Genomic DNA, 25,205 nt, shown 5'->3' with positions numbered 1-25,205 from the left:
CCTTGTCTCTCCTGTTCTTCGTTCTAAGTGGCCTATGATACCAAGAGAAATACTAAAAGCAATGAAGACAGTGACACAAAAAGGAAGCATAAATTAAAAAGACTGATAAGCAATGAAGTATTTACAATACATGTACATTGTATGTCAGTTATACCAGCTGGAAAGATGAGGTTAATTCTTTGCGAGGGGCCCTTGTAAATTGATTTTAGTATTATTGAAAAATCACTTAAATGTGGTAAAAAAACACACCAAACCAAACCAAACCAAACCAAACCAAACCAAACACTTACTGTAATGAAGTTTTTTTCTTCTATTATTTATGATCAGTACTTGTCTGCTGTGAGAGAGCTGGGCTACATTAGCCAAAATATTTTGATTCTATTAATTATTTCTAAGCCTCTACAGGTGATTACACGGACAAGCCATTTTTCCAATTAAACAGATTTTTAAGTTTTCACATTCTTGCATTTTAAAGAGCACCTAGTTCATTCTGAAATAAAAGGTGAAGATGGGATGAGTTACCTAGTCTGCGGATGAGTATTTTTCACATCCTGGAAAGACCCATGAGATTCCCTCACTCTCTGGAATTGAGTTGCATACAACTGACAATATTCATGGTTACAGATCCCCAGAAACATAAGAATTGCAATTTTTACTTTTGTTTCAAATTTTCATGTTTCCCTGTTTTAGTGTCTCAAATTATAACATGGAGACAACCTTTAAAGTGCTTTGTGAGAAAAAGGTCACTTGGTTATTAATTCAGTGTGGTACTGTGAATTGAAATATATTTGTTTCAGAAGTTCCTATTGTGAATGTTTTAATTGTCAGCTGTGTTGAAAGGCATTTGATGTTTTAAGGGACTGAGGGGAAACTAATGAAATAACAGTGAGACTGAAGGAAGAGAAGTTTTAATTAGCGCTTTTATTCCCACATTTGAGTATGTTCTGTCATGTTGCAGAATGTGACACTTTAACAAAAATTAGAATATTTTTGTAGAGTAAAATATGAATGTCCATTTTCATGCACCACCCCATGGCTTCCAGTCTTCTGAACAAACTGTACGCTGACTGGAGGACATTTATCTTTATGCATGCAGCATTTTCCATTGTCATTATTAAGCTTCACTTGTGGTTTGGCAGTGAGCTTATGAAGCAGCAGTTAATAAAATAACTTATTTCTTCAGTGTGACAATCCTAAATTAATTTTATCTCACAGTGAACAAAAATGAAAGAATCAACATTTAGCAACTCATAAGAACATCCATAATTGTAATCTTAGCTTTATGTGACATACCTGTAGCTCACTTTCCAGTCACTATTGCTTATTCCCAGAAAAGAGACTCGAGTTGTACCACTTTTCTAAATGTAGTGCTCTTATGGGTGTATAATAAGTATAATTTCAAGTCAATATAATAAGTATAATTTCAAGTCTGTTTTTTCACAGAATGAGTTCACTCCACTTCAGTGAAATATGAAATGGCTGATCACATATTTCCATATTTATTTCAGGACACAGGTCAATGAGCAATATGAGTTCTTCTGAACGTTTTATACCTATACTTCAAAGCTGGTTCCTCACTGACATCCCATTCATGTCCATGGGTTTAGTGTCTACCTTTTCTAAAGCTCTCTGTGCTCTTTAAAGTGCTATTCCATCAGTTCACAGTGTTGTGGATTCCACAGCAACAAGAAAAATGAAGGTAAGGCTCAGGTTTCAGTTAATTTAAATCTCATAAACAACAACAGCAAAATCCTACTGGAGTGAAGATAATAATTATATAAAAACAATCCATTTGGAAGATGGTAGACCACACAGTGACAGCCCTTTGTGGTTGTTTTGTCTGTTTAACATGTAGACTAATGTTAGAAAATAATACAATTTGGAGTGAATATGTCACTGGAACCATATGTAACATTTTGAAAAATGAGCTAGCACCTCTGTAATGTAGATCACAATCATTCTGTCCTGAGCAAAAAAAGGCATTGGTCTCAAATTTGAAGATTAATCATGTTTGACTCAAGAATGCTCGGATTATAGATGAATCACAATATAAAACATAAGAACATATGTTAAGCTGAAATCTAACAGACTCTTAAATATTTCAGAGAAACTTATAACCATGAATACCTTCTGGCACTTATATTTACTATCTCATTCCTCCTGCTCCACTACTTTGAGATACAGCCCTATAATAGGTATTCCGGAAAACAGAGCTTTAAGAATCCAGCATGAGCTACTTGCATCAAGTTATTACATGTTTTCAGTAGCTCATTCCTTACCAGACTAATGACCCCAGATTCAGACATTTCAGCTCTGCCTAAATCATAGAAAGCAGGGCTAATACTCTGAGGGCACTACTTTGCATGCCCCTCCATGGCTGCTCTGCTTGCACTCACCCTGGGGTGGTTTTAGTGTCTGTCAAATTGGTGCACTCTGAAATGGTGCCCAGGCATGATTTCAGTAACCAGCATAGGACAGGGGCAATCCTCAGCTTGTAACATGGATTAGTTATGTCTGTCTGTTGTAGGAGAGGAAGGTATGTAACTGTATGAAGACAAGCTCAATTTCACTATTTGGCTTTACAGACAGAGAACAGTTGCTGGACTGTTGTACTCAGTACCATAATTTTCAGCTTTTGTGGAAACATTAATAAATTCCTTTGAGCAATACATTTTAGAGTTTATCTTTTTTGTCCCACAATAGATTTTAATCTGTTTGAAAAGATAATCCCTGCGCCCTCATGTTAAAAAAGAAGTCCACCATTTACAGAAGATTGGTTCCTTGCTTCTCTCTTCTCATTGTTTTCAAGGGTGGTACATGCATAACCTCTCTGGGCTACCTGTTGCAATAATTCACAATCCTTATCACAAAAATATCTTCCTTGTATCTAATCTGAATCTACCCTCTTCTAGGTTACCCTTTGTCCAATCACAACAGGTCCTGCTAATAGACTTAATCCTTCTTACAGGGCTCCTCTAAACATTGAAAAGACACAATAAGGTCACCCCAAAGACTTCTTGTCTTCCCCCTTCTACCCTGACAGACAGGCCTAGGCTGTATGCAAAGATAGGAAGGGCTGTTTCCAGTGTGAAGAGCCACTATTAAAAGAGTTTGCACTCGAGGTAAAAAAAGCATGGACGTGTTGGAAGCTCTTTGAAAGAATCACTGCTTGGAAACCTCCACTTTACTAAGACTTTGTGTTGTAGAACTTTTAAAATGCTCATTTATCGCCATATTTCTCTTCACAGAGAAAAACAAGGCACAATTCTTCCCAAGAATATTTCTGGGTTTCACATTCTCTGAACCTGAGAGAAAGGAAAAACAATTCTTATCATTTGCTGTGCCTGTGTTTGTGCCAAAGTAGAATGTAATATGGAGATTGTTTACCCAAAGTGATGGTGTTTTTTTTCCTTGGCCTATCAGGGCCAAGTGTGTGTGTGTGTTGGGACTGTCGGCTGACAGTCACAGGATTCAATGCAGTGGAGTGCAGTTGAGTGCTTGGCAGATTCAGTTTAGATGTAATGTAATATAGTGCAATATAGAACAGAATAATATAGTGTAATAAAGTAATTAATTACCCTTCTGATAAGATGAAGTCGAATGCAAAATGTCTCTCCCTTCGTCAGGGTTGCCTGTGAATTCGATACTCATTGGCTCTGGTATTAAAGAAGCAAGTGTCTATAACCTATTAAAGTTAACCTTTCCTTACAAAGTGTGATATGGATTATTTGATTGGTGTTCTTGCCATGGATGTGCAAATGTAAACCTCCTATGCTTAGAGATTTGATCAAAGGAAATGTTCTTAGGTAAAGTGAATTTTTTCAAATTGTTTTAACTGATTCACATGGGTTATTGGTAGTCTCATTGCTCAAGGAAAAAAAACATACCAGAAAACTCATGGGGAGAGAACCTTGAGGAAAAAGTAGTCACATGCTGATATTTATTGGACAGCAGCAACTAAGGAATTGATGAATGAATATTATGAGATAAAACTTCAGAGAGAAAAAGCAAATTAGCACAGAAAGAAGCAAGTTAGAGAAATCTGATTATATAGTGCCCGAAGAATATATAGGCTTGAGAGAAGTCAGGATAAAAAACAACTTTTAGAAATAAATAGAACAATGTCTGAGCAATAGAAGCCATAGCATGTAAAGTAAATTTGAGCAGGAAAGTTCTTGAAATTAATTGGTCCACTTCGACAAAAAACTGATGAAATCTGAGAGAAAAAATAGCAAAAAAAAAAATGTCATTGAAAGAAGCATGACTAAAAACAACTTCAAGAAGTGAAACAGAGCACTTAACTTGATTGTAGTGTCTAACCACATCAATTGGGAATGGATGCCAGCATTTCTGAAATGAAGAAAAGAGTTCTTTAGTTCAGTAGTAGGTGTGAATGAAAATGTCAGCCACTAATTTAGATTTATACACTTTCATATTAGCAAATCAACTTGTAACAAGGGCTATCAGTTTAAATATAAATAGATTTAAATATAATTTAAATTTAAATATATATTTAAATTTAAATATAATTATGCTCAGATTTAAAATATACTGCCTTGACTTCCACTGGAAATCAATTGACAACGTATTTAGTGAACTGGAAAATTCTTAATATTTTCAAGAATTATTTATATTAGAAAAATTGCTTTCATATGTCTAATATTTCTCTCCTGAACAGCAGGCATGAAGAACACTGTAAAGGTACAAGGTTTAAAATGTCTGACTGTGGTGAGGTGATACTGTTAGGATGTATTTAGCTGCATAAATCACAAGCACATCCAAGACCCAGGTGCACACTCTACATATTGACTTTTGTGAGGATGGAATCTGAGCATACATATTTTTCTCTATGATTTAGAAAAACAAAAGTGAGAGCCAGCTAGGGGCAAGTTCCCAAACATGGACTCCGGAAATGTTAGAACATTTCTAAACAACATTCTTAAAATAGCTGTTTGAGCATAATATACAGGCTCCCTAGCCTTTGGTAGCAGTAGTGTCCAAAATGTCTTAGTATATTAAAAGCTACTTTATTGAAAGTACCTGGGAAATTAAAATTAAGAAAACTGACAGGGAATTCTTCAGCAATTGGATCATCATGTGCCAAACTGTGTATTCTCTTTTAAGTGACCCAGGTCAGGTCTTGTCTAACAAAACGATTTTTCTTCATAACCTTTGAAAGGACAAAATAATCTTTCTTTCCCTTATATTTACACTTTTACTTTGAAGTGTCTGAATTTTTCTTGTTACTTTTTTCCCTATCCAATCACTTTTAGAGTTCATGGACTTTTAAGTGGTACTGTTACATGTAGACTCAGTGACCCCAAAAACTTACAAAGAATTTTCCAGAATTCTTATCTCTGGTCAATGAATGTGTTGGCAAAACCTACCATACTGTGTAGTTCAGCCATGCAAGGAACCATATTATTTGTAAAACTAAAAATTTATTTCAGTGTGATGTAAGACCATTAGGTTTTACCAGTTACCTAATAGGAGATAATTTTAATGGGTTAGAAGTTTGGAAAACCAAAATGCAACAGAAGAAATCATTATCTTTCCACAGACACGCTTCAGGCTAAAGATGGTCTTTGAGTAAACAATTCATTGTGATTGTTTTGTTCAGCTCTAATTAAGGTTTTCTGGTAGCAGGATATGTTTGCTACATGATAAAGTCACAGATTACACAGAATTGTATTTTCAGCTCTAGTTAAACGCTATAAAGTTTTGGTTTATTTGATTTAAACACCACAGAAACTTATTTTTCTTTGGTTTCATAGTAAAGTATTTTAGTTTAATAGCAGCAGGAAGAATGCCAAATGTTAGGAAGCTGTTTTTTCTTCCTACTGTTGTTGATGGCAAATATTAAAAAATTATGACCATATAGTGTGTTACATATCTATAAACTGTTTAATTTTATTCTTTATGTAGAGCTACATAGCTGTTTTATTGATGTATGGAAAGTGACACAACCGTGTTTTGTGGTGGTGGTGATAACTTGCCATTAGTACAGCAATATGAAGAAAAATTTATTTATCCACGTGTCCAAAGACAGACCTTCAAAGTGAACTAGCATAGGCAAAGTACTAGAAAATAGTAAACACTACATCTACATGATACTTTTTCAAATATTCATCGATTTTTTTCATTCTAATGGCTGTTGTTGTTAGGTATTTTGTTCATATAGACCACTGAGAAAGGTGTTCAAAAATTGTTGTAATGGGCTTTAGTTTCTGAATGCAAAATTTACCAACTTCAATAAATAGATGTCCTCATTAGCAACTTCTCGATACTAAAGCAGTTTCTCCATGTTCTCAGTATAAGGAAATAAAAACATATGTAAAAATTACCCCAAGAAAATGACAGAGAAGGGTGAATTCTGAGTACTGCTAGAAGAAGAGCAAAATTTTCTCTGGTGACTAGATGACTAGATGAAACATTGCCTACTGGGTTTTTTTGGTTGAGGTTTTTTTTTTTTTTCAGAGGAACCAATTCCAGATAATGAAAGGAGATATTACTGTATCTTAACGACCTAATAACACCCAGTATTTTTTCTCATTATTCTAGATTAGTATTTAACTGTTCTCAGAAAATTTCTGTCTTGCATAAGCACACGGGTACACTCTCTCCTTCTTTAAAAGAAAGTGGTATGTGGCCTAGAAATGATCCATCAATCTGCTTTGTACAACTGCATCTAAGAAGAAAAACCTTCAAAAAGCAACACATCTGCCTACTGGGTTACTGAAGGATTCATCTTCAAAAAAAATCGTCAAATGTTTTTTATAATTGCCAAGAAATTTGTATCCCATTAATTTTCCTGTTCAGTTTTATACTTTGTTGCAGGTTGCCACAATCTAAACCACCTTTTGGTTAATGATGTAAAGCTGATTTTCAAAAATGGTAAAGTACTCATAAATATTCAAAAGCGAGAGATGTTGATTAAAGAGGAGTTTGGTAATCTATTCCATTACCTCCTATTGGGAACTGTAATCCTAGCATCCCCTTTACTTTTTTGAAGACCTGGCAGTTGGAGTTCAGTTAGTGACTCCAATACTCAGGCTCTGCTGTCTTTGCTGTTAAATTAGACTGTGCATGAAGTCAGCGTATTTTGAACTCAGAGTGTATTTCAGCCATGTGAGCGAATTAATAAAGTGACATTTTAGTGGTACATTTTTTTCTTTGTTATAAAAAAAGTCAAATGAATCTAGAACAAGGAATCAGTGAGATAATTAAGATAAAATTTTAAAATATAATTAGAAAATAAATTTAATTTCATAGAATGGTAGAATTGTTAGGGTTTGAAGGGTCCCTTAAAGGTCATCTCATTCCAACCCCCATCTCCCCATGGGCAGGGATGCTACTCACTAGATCAGGCTACTCAGGACTCCATCCAACGCTGCCTTGAATGCTTCCAAGCATAGGGCATCCACAACTTCTCTGGACAAACAGTTTCACCATCCTCTGAGTAAAGAATTTCTACCAAAATATATAAAGACATGAAATCTGATCTCCAGTGTGCAAGTCCAGTGATGATTACTGATGTGGGGTAGAAATTTGTGTTTAAAGCAATTAAAAGTCTCAGTTAATTTACCTTGGACTTATATTTGTTTTTAATTTTTGTTTTGTTTTGTCATTGTTTTTGGTTTTTGTTTTGTTCTGTCATTGTTTTTGGTTTCATTTTTTATTTTTTTTAATTTGTACTTGTTTGACTGAGGCTTTTTGGTTTGTTGTTTGGTTTTATTTTTTTTTAATAAAGCAAGTTGAACATAATTTCAGTTGTCATAGTTGCAGTTTGAAGTTTTTGGGGGAGTACATTTTAAGTCAGGTCAAAATCTGAAGTCTTAAGTGTAGTATTGTATTTTCAGAATTATCTTGCTCATGAATCTTATTGAAACATCAGGGATTGTTAAATGTGTGTGTGGGCTGTGTGATAGCCCTTGTATTTTCTCCTTCCTTTAAGTCACAAATAATTTTGTTGAAATGAAATACATGGGATTATATGTTTTGGAAAAAAAATTGATCTGTATTGCTCACATATGATGATAATTATGCAGAAACATGGAAAATTAATTAGAACTAATAAAGGTATTTATTGATTAACTGTGATCTTTGTGCAATTGTGTCAAATGTAAAACATTTAAAATTGCAATGTGTATAAAAAGTAAATTTTGCTCAGCCTTTTGGAAATGTCTATGATAAGTAAATAAAGCTTACTTAGTGTTTTAAAGATGCATTTCTTCTGAAATAAAATTAAGTAGGTAATGTGTGGGTCACTGACCTTTAGTTAGATATTAAATTTCTACTTAGAACTATTTCAACATTAGCATTCTGTGCATTCAGTAGTCACATGCACATATAAATGAGCATTTGAAAATGCAACACATATAGTAACTGCATCCTAAATGTGTCTTTACATATTTTAGCTACTAGTTAATAAAAACCAATGTGTGTCTGTACAGGGAATGACAGAATCCTGGTGACATCTTGCAAATCATTAAGATTTCTTTGCAATTGAAGCAGTTTTTTCTCATTTCCAAACACCTGTTTTTCTGACTCCAGAGCTGAACTGCATTAGCCAAGACAGATAGAAGCCAGATAGTCACCAGCTTTATATATATATAAATAATGACACCTTTTTTTTTTAGGCTGTAACTGCTGGTCAGATTGCTCTGTTCTGCTGAGAGTCATTTCTCGTCCCATAGCTTGAAAATCACCCCTTTGATTTTCAAGCAGTTCCATTTCCAAGTTTCAAAGTGACAGGAACATAGAAAAATGTAGGAATGGTCATGATTAAAAGTTTATTTTTCAGGTGGACTTACTAGCATTGGATCTGCAATTACAATGGAGCTGCATGATTCAGATCAGAAATGGTTTGTGCCCCACTGGCTCAGAGCACAGGTGAAATGACTGTGACAGGTTCCTCATAAATCCACATCAAGGTCTTTTTTCTTTTCTCATATTCGGCTGAAAATATTTTTCTTACTTTCAGTGATTTCTTCAAGTCCACTGCATCTATTCTCTCCCACTGAATTTGTTTCTGCAGATAGCACAACACATTTTGGAAATAATATTTACCAATTTGAAATGAATGCACAATGGACATGGGAAATGTGAGAACTTTTAAAATTTGAAAATCACAATTTTTTCTAACTTTTGATTCAGGAGTCTCTAGTGAAGAAGTTGCACAAAGTTACTATTGACTTTTTAACAGGTTTGTGCTGAAATCCAATGTGTAGGCACTAAAGGCATGGACTGGTTAATTGCAGGTATGAAGCACTGACACATCTTGTGGTGTACAAAATTTTGAAATATTTTTGTTGGGTTTATACACAATTTTTTTGATCAAAGAAATTTAAAGATATGGTGTACCTGCTTTTTCTGCCCAGAATTTTTTCCTTAAATTTAAAAGCCAAAGATATTTAGAAAATTATTATTACTCTGGATGCCTGGATAAGTGATAAAGTCATTAATTTCTGTATATTTTTTCCCTAAGAACTATCAGAACTGTTTTCTTGAGTTATGATGCTAAATATGAAAATATCTAAATTGCATCGCAGGTAGTAATTATCCTAAGATTTCAGTATTTTTAGCCACTTCTATATAATAATCATAAGTAGACAATTGCAATTGTATGCTGACGCCTCATTTTGTCTTTCCTTTTTATTTTCTTTTTTTCTTTTTCCTTTATCTGATTTTAAAGCTTCTTTCACTGCAGCATCTTATTGCTATTCATTTTTTTTGACACAAGCCTGTGTTCTTGGAAGGTCACATTTTAAATTTTGGAGACATTTTTCTGGCCATAAAGTGTAATCTGCCATTTTAAGGAAAGATCATGGCATACAGTACTGTGTGATTTTTTTTTTTCCCTCTTCATTATCAGTTAATTTGCTGAATTTCAGGAGATTATATTAGATTCTGATAGCTCCAGTTTAATATTTATCACAGCAGTAAAGGTGCACTGAAGTTCCTTATACATGGGAGGAATTTATTCATAACTCATTTCTGCCCTAATAAAAATGTTATCTGGTATTAGTATCCTTATATTTTGTATTTAAGGAGTCTAAAAGTGCTTCCTGTGTGTTCTCCAAAACCAAAATGGGATAATCTAAGTCAGTGGTTTTCTACATTTGTGCAGAATTTCCTGAGTTTGTCATTACAGAAGAATGCTTGCTCTTTTATTCTGCGATTACATTTGCGTATTTAAATATTTAGTGCTGAGGCATTGACTGGACCAAAACCACGCTCTGACTTACACCTGAAGAAATGCAGTATTTCTGCCTATTTTAACTGACAACAGCTTTCCCTCAATAAAAGAGCAGTCTACAGAGAGACAAGACCTTTTTTCTGCCTTGTCTCTTTCACCTCCCAGTGCAAAAATATGATATCTGTGAAGGCTGTGGGGGATTATGACAGAAGTAAATAACACGATCATTTTTTTATGTCCTTCTTATCTGAAGTTAAACTATCTTCAGATTTTAGTTAGTGATTTTTGGGAAATGGGAAGGATAACAATAGTTGTAATACACAGACCAAATTTTAAACTGTGTAGGAAAGTTGTGGTAGGAAAGAAAGAGTCAAGGGGAGTGAAATTTGATTGCTCTGAAGAAAACAAAGGGAAAGGAGGAAGTAAGGAGGAAATTCTTCCCTTTGGCTGTTATAGGTAATTTAATTAAATTTGGAAAAAAGATAAAACTGCTTCTTAAATATTTAGTTGTAAAATGCACAATTAAAAAGTTCTTAAGGTTTAAATATCAGACACAGCCTCAAAACCACAATGAAAATCTTTAGGCATCTAATATCTACCTGTAGGCACTTGAAATTTTGTCAGTGAGTTAGTGTCCAGACAATTTGCTTCCAAATCTTTCCCTATTTGGTAGCACTGAGTGGCTTAACGCATCCTGAATATTTGCCTTCAGCTGGAAGCATCTGCATAGGCATTTCACATAGACCAATCCAGAAAGTGTGTCCAGAGTGAGAGAAGAAATGTGCATACCTCCTTTTACTAAAAAAAGCAAGTGGTGCTGCTTTCCCCTCCAGAATATCTGCTTCCACCCATACAAAATATACTAATGGAGATTTAAAATCAGAAACAGTTCTTGTCTGCTGTTGTTTGGACATTTTCAAACAATTTCTTTTTATTCTTAAATTGGCTCTCAAGTGGCTTCTAGCAAAATTGAACTCTGAATAATGTTAATTAGTCTAGCAATATAAAAAACTTTTTACTGTAAACATTTGCTATCGTATGTTTTGTAGTCACAAGGAAAAAAAACCTAATTCAGCACCAGAACTGTTGCCTAGAAGCAGTACAGTCTGATGCAAAATTATGATGTGATATGAGGATGGTTGAAATATGTGCATGGATGTTATTTATCTGAGATCACATAAAGCACAAAATGAGTTTAGAGCATGAATGATCACTCTGAATTACTGTTATTTACCGCAATATCCTTTTTTAAGATTTTGTGGAGTTCAAAGGAACATATAGGCCTTTAGAAAGGGCACGGAAATGGAGAGTGATCTGTTATATGAGTGCAGTCCTTTGCAATAGAATGAACAACTTTTTAGTTTTGTTTTGATGTAAGTGATTGCAGTTTATGAGAACACATAGCTTTTCTAACTTTCCTGGTAGTTATAGAGGCAGTTCCTCACATAATTGTTATCAAAATTATATTACAAAGTTATATAATGTTATATTACTACAGAAAATTGTTGTTATTTAGATGGCTCTGGAGAATGGTCCTAGCCTGTGCAGTTTATACCCAAAGCTTGTTATACAGCCCTTGTACTCTGTTGACTTATCCTACCAGATGATTCTCCAGAATATCATCCAGTTAAAATTCCAAGAGCAGAGATGGTCTAGAGCATGCATTTATCTACAGTGAATCTTTGTCATTTTCATATGCAAAGCTTCAGGTGTACTCACTAAAAAATCCCATGCATGGTACTCTACTTTTGGCTAATGAAGAACATTATTTGGAGGGTAGATATTCCTATGAGCACCATGTGTGTTGTTGCTGGTAATTTCACTGTGAATATGCAGAATGATTCTAATCAAACCTACTATTCCAAACTTGAAACAATTTTTCAATGGGAAATTAGAGAAATATGATTAGTAATTTCTGGTCATTCTTAAATTCTTCTTCTACTACAATTTATCAAATTACATCAGTGTTTTATGTTTACTAACATTGGGGAAATCACAACCTCCCCATCCCAACTGAATCTTGAAGCAAATAAGAAGCAATCAAAATTGAGAAGAGTTCTCATACTATTTTACACTTGAAAAAACTTAATTATCACAAATTAATAACATTTTTCTAATTGCTTCCTTAGATAATTTTAATTGTTTCCTGTAATTTTTAGCTAATATGATTAAATATTTAAATACTGTCTTAACTTGCTTCAATTTTAGTGTTTCTTTATTAAAATAAGTGCAGATTTACCAATCAAGACAATTCTGCTAGACTATCTTAGTGGTTTTAGTATTGAGTGTCCTTGTTACAGTCCAAAGGCATAACACTTAAACACATAAAGTTACATAGTTCATTAAGATAGCTGCATCCAACAGCAGAAGTTTTTAATTTTACATATCTTAAGTACTCTTAAATTCTTTGAAATATTGTATCAAGATAGAAAGAAGAAGAAGAAGCAAGTGAAAAAATTGCATTGGTCTTTGTACCTCTATTTCACGTGCTACGTATGACAAATGTGTTTCGTGTTTTTTTCAAGGAAATAATGGCATGACAAATAATTATACTAATTCTATTTTTTTTTTCTGGTTTTCATCTCTGAATTTCTCTTGGAAACTCTTCCATTCCCCTGACCTGACCAGTTTTGGTCATTTTCTTTTTCTGTGATGTAGCAAGCAAAGTTTTTGCAGTCGTTGTACAAAACATATCTCTTTGTGGTCACTTTCAATGTTGATTTGCTGCTCATGAGACAACACTGCCACTGAACAATGAATGGTTTGAACAACACAGGATTTAGGAGAACAAATTAATCAAGTACAGGAACAGGGTAACAAACTAAAAATAACTTGCCTAAGAACTATTCTCCAGATCCATCTGAATAATTACAGTCTTACAGAGCAATATAACCATTGTCTAGAAATAGTTTGTAATACTTATGTGAAGGATTTCCAATTAGCCTATTAAGAAATTTTGGAAAGTTATGCATTTCTGCTTACTATCACAATGATTTCAGAAATTATATTGCTTGTGCAGTAATATATGTCTATATTGTTAGCTGGAGGTGCAGCTGCTGATTTGCACAAAGGACTCTACCCTAACAAACCCTGAAATTAAATGTGGGAAATGTGTTTTACCTAGAAAAGCAGGTTTTATCTGGTTCAGTATGAATTTTGGACCAAGACTGACGTGGTAGCACTTGAGTTTGCTCTACATTGGACACACAATTAGCAATAATCCTTCTCTTAAATATTAATACATTTTACAGATTAACTTCTAACTAGTTATTTTTCTTAAGAAACATGTGTTCTCGATTGCAAGGGTAAAATGCCATACATGAGTAGCAACCTGGGCCTTGCCTGATTTGGGGGGAAAAAAAGAAAGTATCTTGTTTTTTCAATAAGAAGATTTTTACTCTGTCTTCAGCTCACTATCTACAAGCACAGACACCCAGTTACTAGTTTTATAGTTTTATAATTTGGAATTACTTTATAGCAACTAGTTTGGAGAATTCTGCACTGCTCATATTTGGTTTTTATTGCTTCTCTGGGTATATTGCTGTTGTCTTTTTGAGATGTAATTTATACCACATCACATCAGTAGTATTTTCATGAGCATAGGAACTATACAAAATAGAGTTGTGTTTTCTTTTAAGAAAGAAATCTGTCATCTTACTGTAATGAGAACTCAATATGAAAGGAAAAGCCACATTTTTGTGGATAGAAATAATGTTTTCTTTTTCTGATATTTACCAGGAAAAGATTTCACTTTAATGTCATCTGTTGTATGCTTTAAAACATTCCTATGTGGGAATAGATACATTTACAGAAACTTTTATTTTGATAAAGCCATTGCAATAAACCTTTAGCTGATGCCAGTAAGGTTTTCTAATATTCAAACCCCTGACCAATTGCTGCATATTTTATCATTGAACTTCAGACCAATTAAACAGTGCTGATTTTTTGCTGTTTCTAGAATTAGTCAAACAATGGAATTCTCCTAGAAAAGACTAACACTGGGAAGTTGATCTCAATCATGACTGAGAAGGAAAAAAATTTTTTTTAGTAGGTTGATGAGCTCAAATATTTTAATTGAGTTTGGGGTGTTTTTTGCAATATTTGAGCACTATATCTTGGAATTATTTTAGTGTATCAGAAATTTAAACCAGTACAGAATAATTGAAAACTTCATAAAATTTCCAATTATTCTGTTCATATAATAGAAGATAGAAAACTATATAAATAATAAAGTTGAAAGAAAAATTATTAAGTTGAATGTAATTACAATTAAATTTGGTAAATTTTATTACTGTGTTTCTTTTATTTTCATTCATTTTTGGCAGACAGTTATTAAAGTGATTCAAAGTGTCTAACTGTAAAATGAAGTTTGTTTGTGTATTCAGACTCAGACACGTATACAGTGACTGTTCTGGGTTGCAACGATGTTGATCTCTGTTTAACAAAAGACATGTTAACACAATAATTTTTCAAGCATTCGTGAGGATGTAATCACTAATAAGACATGATCTTTGATGTCCATGTAAAGAAATTAGCAAATCAGTTCTAGGGAAGCCATTTCTGAAGAGGAGTGAAATATTTCCAACAATCCCAAATTTTATTCTAAAAGTGTTGAAATAGGATTTTTCCCTAAATTTTTAGAACTGAATGATTTCATTTTCTTGGTCATGGATACACATGTATTAAGGAAATGTAACTAAAATAATTTTTAATTACTTTAAAGTTTGAATACATGCAAATACTGAAATATAAAATGTATTCCAGTAACAATACAAGGATAGATAGGGAAATATAGAGGAAAACAGAGTTTTCCTCTATAAAACAGAAAGGACAAACAAATCTGTCAGCTCAGGTCTCCAGGAGCTGTCTTTATTTTACTAGGTAAGGTATTAAAAAAGTAGCTTTAAATATATTTTTTTTTAATTTAGCAAAATGTTCTTATCATTTTCCTCAGAAAAGTAGTATTGCTGCTTAAATAGAACTTGGAATACATTTGAAATAGCCATTTCAACTCTCTTGATTGTTATTCAACATCATAACAACACTATTTCTTGTTACACTCTCTTGCATTCTTTAAAATAACAATTTTGTCTTTTGGGCTTTCATCCTTCAAATGCTTATTGATTTCTTGTTTCACTCCAGGCATTAGACAAGCCAGAGATGTGTAATTTTCTAGAATTGTCATGGTTGTTTCTGAAGTCCCCACAGTTTACAAATGTTTATCTGGAAAACAGTTTCTTGAACTAAATCCTGTATTCCAGGTATTACTCCACTATAAATGCCCAGAGAAAAGTGCTGCCTGCTTTCTTTCTCTTGAGAAATCTCTGCATATTCAGCCCTAAATTGGAAAGAATTGGCTTTGCTTTTCCATCATCTCATGTTGAACATTTACAGTTCAGTATCACATGAACAAATTCTTTCCTTTTCTGAGGCTGTCCATCAGGGAGGTCTCCCTATCACACTGATAATTTTTTCTTCACATGGTTGCCTCCTCTTACCCTTTCAGCTCTCTGTTTTCAAGGTTGTATCTCAAAATTTCAAACATAAAGTAAATCAGGAAATAGCAATTGTCAGAAATCCCAATACTCTGCATCATATTTTGCCATACTGTAGCCATCATATGTACTCATTCACATAGTACATTGTAATAGCCTGGAACAAAAATATGGCTTGGGAAAAACTCTGACCTACATGCCAAAGAAAGATATTGAGCACCATTGAGCTGGCTCACTAAACATGGAAATTTCTCTTGCTAATCTACAAGATAGGTAAAAAATTGATTTTTTCAGACTGTGGAACAGAGAAAACACATCCATTACAGAAACATACCATGATCTACGACAAGAATTTCTCTCTCACAAATTTTTGGCAAGCTAAAGTGGATAAGTAAAGATAACATCTTTTATCGTATCAACTACTGGACTTATCACAAGTTAGAAAGGGTCCATAACTTTCAAAAGCATGCAGGCAGAAAGCAGTGATGGGAGCAGGATTGCACATTTGTTAAGGGATTTATGGGTGTTTCTGAGTTTCTGTAAAGCAACAGAAACATAAACTTAACAGCAAACACCCACAAAGCATCAAGGAGCCTTTGACAGAAAGCAGAAGTTTTAATAGATGGCAGGACTAAAAAGGGCCTGCCTTGATTCAATTTCTTGTGATGTATGATTTAACTGTGCTGATTACAGAGCACAGCCTAAACCCAGAGAAGTAATTTGTAGCTGTAGTTGTGACATAGAATGAAATTAAGATGGAAAAGTGGTGATTTTCAGGAGAAACTGAATTTAATAAAAAAAAAGTCTGAACCTAGATATCTCCTGTGCAAAAAGATACTTTTTATCTATTGACAGTTGTGGGCAATACAGGTAAAATTATCCTAAATATCAGAGATTTTGCAGACTTTGCTGTTTGTAATGTTGCCAATTGAAAAGAAGTGCCAAGTACAGTTTCAGGTCTGTCTGAAAACACCAAAAAACAATTTAGTGTTATTTTCTACTCGCATGCTTAAAAAGCTAGTAGCGCCTAACCTTGTGCACCCTTAATGTTTTTGTTACATGACATGTCTACTGAAGTTTTCCAAACTAATGTTTCACTCTGTCTTTTTCACATGGAGAAATTTTATTTACATAGATCATTTTGGAAAGTAAAGACAGATGGGTTTGCAAGTGGCCTCAATAAAAGAGCTAGTTTTGACATGTAAAGTTTTTGTTAGATTTTAGCTTGTGTGAAGTAATAGCCTAAGGTGACAAAATACAGCTTTATTTTGCAATGTTTACAAGGTTTTATCATGTTGCATAGAACAATCCAAAGACATCTTACTACCAAGCAAATATGAGAAATTAAACATAGACTTTTGTTCAATTTGGAAAGAAGATGTCATTTATTCACTGGAACACTGGGTGTGGGGAATGAGTACTAAGGGTCCAGTGTAAGACTCCATTGACTTCGGGTGAAATTTTGTCTGTGATTTGCATTTCATGAGTTTCAATATGAATGTAGTGTAATAATCACATGTAAAAGTAAGGGTGAGACTTAATGCATATTTAATGAAATGTTTCCCCAGACAAATAAGAATTTCACATTTGTCTGGATTTGAATTAGTTTTGGGTTAGAATGCATAGCTTAACAAATATGTACAAAAGCTCTGAACAAATTGTTTCTTGACATAAGGACAATATAAAGATGACCCCTAAACTGCTTATTGTAAGATCCTGTACTCTCAAGAATATGGTTGTGACTTATATAAAGAGGAAATATTAATCCTCTTGACAAATATTTACAAACAAATCCGAATTTCTCTTTTTTTACATGTTAATGAGAAAGATTAATACACATGAGGAGTTGAGCAGCTCTGTGCTTATCTCAGGACTCATGGAAGTTTTTTCACATTATGCAGTTGGTGATCTGGCAGCTTTTGTGATTGGTAGATCCCTCACAAAGGCCACTGTAAGGCAGATAGAAAGGTTTTAACATCCTTCTGACAAGCAAACAGCTGATAGCGTTCCCTGATGGTGTTGTTTGTGACATAGATTTGCCAAACACTCTCATTTACTTGAAAATGTCAGCAGCTGGAACAGGGAACAAGATGGTAACTAATAATCCTGAATTAATTGTAACCATTAATTTTAATTGGGATGCAAAATGTTCTTATTTGGTGTACATTTAAATTTTAAATTTAAATTACCAATTAAGTTTCACTCTGTGTATATCTCATATGAAGCAATTACTGATATTTCTCTCTGAGATAAATACCTCAAAAGCAAACTGAAGAAAAATCATAATTTCCATCATAAACTGTATGCATTTAAATTTGGCATTCCCTTTATTCCAGTAAGGACGGGAAAGATTTTTAAAAAAACCAAAAAAACCAAAATAATTTGTTTTAATAAAATTCATGTTTTTATGAAAAAAATTACTTATAATTTTCAGTACACTACACAATAATGCTTAGAATTTTAGGATTCTGGGGTTTGGTTAGTACATTTGTTTGTAAAACAATTTGGCACAAAGGGATATCTCCCAATTGCCTGAAATCACAATAGTATTTGTCACCATTTTGGAAAAGTCAACCATCCAACCATGGAGAATTCTCTGTTATCTAGATGATTACTCCATGCATTTTGAACAATAAAAAAGGAAATGGTTTTGAACAGGATGAATTATGCACAGAAAAACGTCTGATAAAATATTTACATAAGAAGTAAAGCAATAATAATTAAAAATAATAACCAATAAAAAAATATAATGGACTGTCATTACCTAAAGACTCCTAAGGCCCTAATAACATGTTTTTCCAAAAACTGTTGAGGTATAAGTAATAATACAATTTACCACTACAAGCAGCTCATCATATCAATGCAGTAATATGGAGAAATGATCACCCTCTGAAAAGAAACAACTGAGAGTAAAAAAATCCATGTTAAAATGTACAAGGTTATGTGGTTATACTGAGTAGAGATAGAAAACGAAAGTCTTCCTTTTAGATCCTAGTAATCTAGTAGTAAAATCAAAAAAACAGTCAGATGTTCTATATGACAGAACCCATTATATAGCTTGCATGTGAGATTTTTAATTTATAGTAATATATGTTAGTCAATCAGTTAGTCCTTCTCTTCAGGTGACCATCGACTCATTTTACTATACTGATAACCTTTTTTTTCCCTTTTATAAAAAAATTCTATTTTTGCTAGGACCTCAGTTTAAAAATGTTGGTTGCCAAGCCATGTTATATATCCAGAAAATTTAGCAATAGAAGTTGTTTGCTAGAGAGAAATTTACTTCAGATTTTTGGCTTTGTTTTTTTTTGCTCAAAAAGTAAGAATGAACTCTGTAACTACTCCCAAGTTGCTTATTAACTTTCTTCCCTTTATATCTAAATTTATTAGAAAAAAAGTTGCAGAAGCCTTACAGCTCATCTTCTGACTCTAGGTTGCTTACATTTAACAATGTATTTTTGTTGTACTAGTTTTGGCTTGGGTGGAGTTAAGTTTCTTCACAGCATCTGTTATGGGACCATGCTCTGTGTTTGTGCTGAAAACAGCATTGATAACAGAGATGTTTCAGTTCCTGCTGAGCAGCGTTTGCACAGTGTCAAGGCCCTTTGGCTCCTCACAGAACCCCATCAGCCAGGAGGTTGGGGGTGCAGAGGAGCGGGGACAGCCAGGACAGCTGACCCCAGCTGAGCAAAGGCAAATTCCAGACCACATGGCACCGTGCTTGGCATGCAGAGGTAGGGGGAAAAAGAGGAAGGAAGTTTGGAGTGACGATGTTTGCCTTCTCAAATGGCCATTTTGTGTAAGGGAGCCCTGCTCTCCTGGGAACGTCAGAACACCTGCCCGCCTTTGGGAATTGGCGAATATATTCCTTGTTTCACTTTGCTTGTGCATAGGTTTTTCTTTCCTTACTACAGTGCCTTTACTTCAAACCATGAGTTTCCTCACTTTTACTGTTCTGATTCTTTCCCCCATCTTACTGAAGAGGTCAGTAAGAATGAGCAGCTGCATGGGGTCTAGTTACTTACTCGAGTTAAACCACTGCAAGCATTTAACAGGGATTTGCGCAGTTCTTTTAATCTGTTTATTTTATTTTATTTGTGGAAACCCAGGGCAGCTGGAATATTTCTCTGTCTGCTCTGGGGTGCCCTGACTCCCAGGGGAGCACTGACTTTGACCCTCATTCATGGAGAAAGTTTCCTAGACTTCACAATAAACTAGAATCCACAAAAGTGTGAAATAAATTATAGAGAGTAGTGTAGGTGTATCACTTGGTGAGAAATTGAGGTTTGGGGATTTTTAGTATGTTGTGGATGGAAGCAAGATGGAGGGCACAGGGTGTCATCCTGGGTTTCTTCTTCCTGCTTCTTCTTCCTTCTTCTTCATGGTTTTGGGTGGCATTTTGTAATTGGGCAGAAAAGTCCACATTGCAGGCTCTGTGGGATTAGTTATTGGGTCAAAAGGGAAAATAATCTAGGTGTCAGTTCTTCATTGGATGGTATAGTCTTAAAAGACCTTTTAACAAGAGATAGTTAGCCATTTTGTGTTTTCTAATGAAAAGCTGCCAAACTCACAGTAGTGAGACTGTTTTACTGATAAGAAATAATAAACACTTGAGTCCGAACATGAACTACTGTCTCAAGTGCCTTCAATCTAGACCCAGAGAAACCAACAACTGGTACCGCCACATAACATTTTATGTTATTTTATTTTATTTTATTTTATTTTATTTTATTTTATTTTATTTTATTTTATTTTATTTTATTTTATTTTATTTTATTTTATTTTATTTTTTATTTTATTTTATTTTATTTTATTTTAATCTTTTAAAAAAATAATTATTAATGAAATCATGATTATTTAATTCTGTACTGAGCCTTCATGTTCCTTATTTTTCATGCTGTAAATTCGGTGAACCAGTTAGGAATATCATTGTCAACAGCTGAATTCATTTAAGAGTTTCTTATGCAAATTGTGAACAAGAGCACACTGCCATGTTTAGGTTCAATTAAATAAATGATATTTTCTTTCCTTTCCATCTTGGGGTGGAAATAGAAAAATATGGATATATAATAAGTAGGAAATGACAACCCAATTCTACCCCTGATATATAGAACAAGTTTTTAATAGACTGTGAGATTAATACCGTAGGCATTAAGGACTATATATGTATATGGAATCATAGATAGCATAGAAGGTTTCGTGGCTGCAGGAGAAAATCTTATTTCTATTTGCTTGCAACATAGATTGATAGCTTTTGTTTGCTTGTTTACTTGTGGTTTTAATAAAGACAATAAATGTGGGAGTAAAAGTATGGTGGTGGCATAAAGCTGAAATTGCAGGAATTTACATATTACTGGGCATCTAATTAATAGGAATAAAAGAAATGAAGAAGGCAAGATAAATTCTGTTGAGAGAATGCAAAGTGTCCAGAGAAACCTAGAGAGCACTTCCGGCTCCTAAAAGACAAAAGATATTTTGTCTTTTTTCACAGCTTATTTCTTTGTGAAGTTGAGTGGGTGATGACAGAATCAAATATAAAAACCCTGTCGTGCTACTGTGGAAGATGATCTGTGTGCTCCAGGCAAAACTCATACAAGAAGAAGGGCAGGTTTGATGAAGCAGAAGAGATCACAGATCTCTCCCTCAAACTGCCTTGTCACAAAAAACCCCCATGCAAGTGAACCTGAATTTCAAAGACAAAAAATCAAGGAAATACAGCATTGAATTAGAAAACATACATAAATAGCACAACCTAAACACTTTTTCTAAGGACATTAAATTATGAATGAATCAATATTTTATAAAAGATATTTTGGACTGAGAGACATTAGGACCCAACTAAGTCTCCTGTATAACTCTGTATTTTATAGGAATTTTTATATCACCAAAATATTATACAAATTTCTATTTTCAATCGATAATTTAGTTAATGAACTATCTTGGCTGAGCAGTCTCTGTCTTGGAATAGCTTCATTTCATTTATTCTGCAAAATTATAGCAAAATATTTCAAAATCGGTTGATTAAAATCTTGCAAAGATTCAACCATCTCTGGCTTCCATTTGTTTTTGTTTTTTTTTTCATTAATCCATTTTCTTCACATCTCTATAGGATTTCTACATTTCCAAAATATCTTAAGATATTATAGAAATAATTAATTTTTAATTTATGCAGTTTCATTGTGCAGTGTTCTATAATTAGATTTTTTGCCTGTGGACCTAAAAAGTCTATTTAACAATATTTAACAAAAAAAAAAAGAGAAAAATTATAGTTCTCTGATTATGATGAGCAAAAAAAGTTAGAGGCTGTAACTAGGGCACTGTCATGATTTAGTTCAATGAATAAACATCAATAGTTACAGAAATGTTATAGAAATACTAGAAAAATTAATAGAAAAATGAGTAAGTAAGAAAAAGCATAGTTTACTAAGTTTTCTCAAAGGAAAGCAAAAATATCTTGTGACCAGGGTACAGCAAAGTAAATAGAAATTCTCAGAACCTCTTTTTTCTTCCTAGACCATCTCTCATAAAGGCGGGCTTCATTAGTTAAAATATATATAATTGTTGGTAAGTATGAAAATGGGAATAAGAGGATCCACAGCAATAACAAAATAATTTAGGTAGTTGCAGAATTTTTTTTTCCACAGAATACCTGTTCTTAGACAAAACCAGAAATTCCAACCTTCAGAAAATTCTGGGCAAAAAATGCATTCTATGAAAATAATAAATGGGGATAACATTCACACTAACAAATAGAAATTTCAATATTTTCCTGGAAAGAGATGTGGATTGAAGTACGGTCTGGAAGAAGAGGTTTCACAGAGTCTAGAGGAGAGAAGGAATTATCTACTTTTATACCTACAGCTGAACTACCTACAGCTGAAATAACTGAAATATTTTAGTGAGTGTTTGCACCAAAAAGTGATAGATTTTTCAGCTCATAAAATTATTTTTGTCTTGAGTGAACAATCCAATGTAGAACACTCCTAATTATTTCTCTACTATACTTACCTGTACTAGACATAAATTAAAAATAAATTAAATTAAAAATTCTATTGGAAACCAGGGGAAAATAATGTCATATGAATTAATACTTCATTGTAGCTGCAATAAGATATTCTGACACAATCATTATGTTAGATCAACTGCTGTTTATGAACTCAGAATAATGATGTAAGAATCAATAAAAAGGTTCTGAATAGATGCGGACCACATTAGGAAAAAACAAATGAAAGCAACCCACTGAGTACAATAGAAACTTCTGCTTGTTGCTTATTGCATCTGATTTATAATAAATACAAAATTACTTCTAAGTGATTTATACGTAAGAAGTTCATCAGAAGATAAATTTTCCTAGGACTTACAATGCCATAAGGTAAATTAGACCAAAATTTTGGTATTGGTATTAATTAATTCAAATAGTGACAGTGATGACTGAGAATGGATTTTTTCATCATTCCCATTATAGAGTTCAATAAATTTCATTTCATTATTGTGTATAAAGCAGGCTTTTAAGGTTGCATAGCAACCTAATATTTTCTGTTGTCACATGAGTTTGAAAATAAAAAAGGAAAGAAAAAGGAAAAGAAATGCAATTACCTTTGATCAAGAATTGCAGTGCTTTAAATCTTAATAAATCTGCACTCAGAACTCTTGGTTTCTTCAATAATACAGTGGAAATGGGAAGTCATTAAGAAAACTACATCAGAATTCTTCCACATATAGATAGAGGTAATTCAGAAAAGCCATGGTCTCAATGATCCAGATTATTGCTTCAAGTTTGGCACTGGCTGTGATGATCTTGAGAAAGACATTTAACTACTAAACCACTAACACTTGATGTTGGCTTTTCTAGCTTACATCACTTGATGCTGACAATACTCCTAATTTATTTATATGATCATTGAATATGTTGACTTAAATAGAAATAGCATTCATCATATTTTAGTTCAACATATATAAAAAAGCAGTCAGAATTCATATGTAGATTCTTCTACTTTCTCATGGACAAAACCAAAATATTCTTTCCTGTCCACAAGAGACCCAAGGAGATGTGCTGCTGAAGATGCTTGAAGAATTTATGCAGTCCTTGGTTTGGTGCTTTCTAGTGTCTTGACAAGATTGTGCTTCCAGCAAAGCAAGGGCATGCCTTCTGGAAAGGAGGGCAGGAATGAGGGAAAAGGCACACAAAATATGCGATATTAATATTTTAGTAGTGGGGTACTCCTGTGGGGTTCACATCTACTTTTGAAAAATATAATTTTGAAATGCCAAAGCAAAGGATGCAGTGCCTTTATTTACTCAGATAAATATAGGATAACTCATTATTAGACAAGTTATGGGCTATAAGAACCCTTCTGGCAAACCCAGCCCAGCCCAGATGTCACTGGAAACATCTCATAAAACATTGTCTGTTGCAAGTAACAGCAAAGCTACTGGGCCACAAGGTTATGTCTTCATTTAGCTCTGCTGTGGAGAGTTGAGCTATGAAGTTTTGCTTTCCATTTTCTTTGTTTTCCCACTGATTCATCGACTCTCAGGTTGTCTGTCTTACTTTCCCTTAAGTTCAGCCCTTTCCTTGAGACTTTGTTCCTCCCACCCCTCAGATATGGAATACCTGTGCAAAGATGATCCTCTCAGTCTTTGAAACATGCACTTGGGATGGGAGAAAAAATTGTTTGTAGGGATGATACCACTTCTGACATTTCCCTTGCCCACCTTCCAGGCAGGAAGATCATTTTCTGCCAAAATTTGACAGAATACTTTTGCTCTTAAATAGTAAAAAACTGCTTCACTTCCATAGGAAAAAAAAATCCCTAGGATTCATCTATGCATTCTTAATATCTCAAGCTTTAAGTTCTCTGATGGTCACTTTGAAAACTCTGAGAATGTATGCAACTATTTACTTCTTTTCTTACTTCCTTTGGCAGTTTTCTAGAGTTCTAATCAATGTGTTGATTAAGCAATGTTGGATAACAGAATTAACTAATTTAATTGCAATTCATTATTTCTTTTTCCTAAATTATGGAAAAATATTACTATGTCATAAATTGATGAGTCAGTTTTAATTTTGATATTTATTTTCCTATAAGACATCTTTGACATCACTATTATTGATGGAATTTAAAAATAGAGATATATAACTTTTTTGTGAAGTGCACTTATTTTAGAAGACAGCTCACCACAGATTTGTGTATGAAAATATTGTGAGAAGCATAATAATTCATCATTATATTTCATAAATAACTGACAGCAGGATGGAAAGGATGATAACAATGCCAGCTGTTCCCAATTAAGCATTTCATATGGGCTGAATTTCTGTTGATTTATTTATTCTCTAATTCACTTTTTTCCCTCTAATTTTGCAGTAACAGGACTTGTAGTCCAACATGAGGAGCAAGGTCTGATTCTGCAATGCAAGGATTCTTTTGTGGCTCTGAACCAGGTACACAGTGTGTCTCATGATAGCTATCATCCTGATTAAATTTTAATCCTCCAGCCAGGATCATACCTAA

Source organism: Camarhynchus parvulus, chromosome 2, assembly GCF_901933205.1.
Source record: "Camarhynchus parvulus chromosome 2, STF_HiC, whole genome shotgun sequence".
NCBI classification, from domain to species: Eukaryota; Metazoa; Chordata; class Aves; order Passeriformes; family Thraupidae; genus Camarhynchus; species Camarhynchus parvulus.
The sequence above is the reverse complement of the archived record's forward strand: the minus strand, read 5'-3'. Positions refer to the sequence as shown.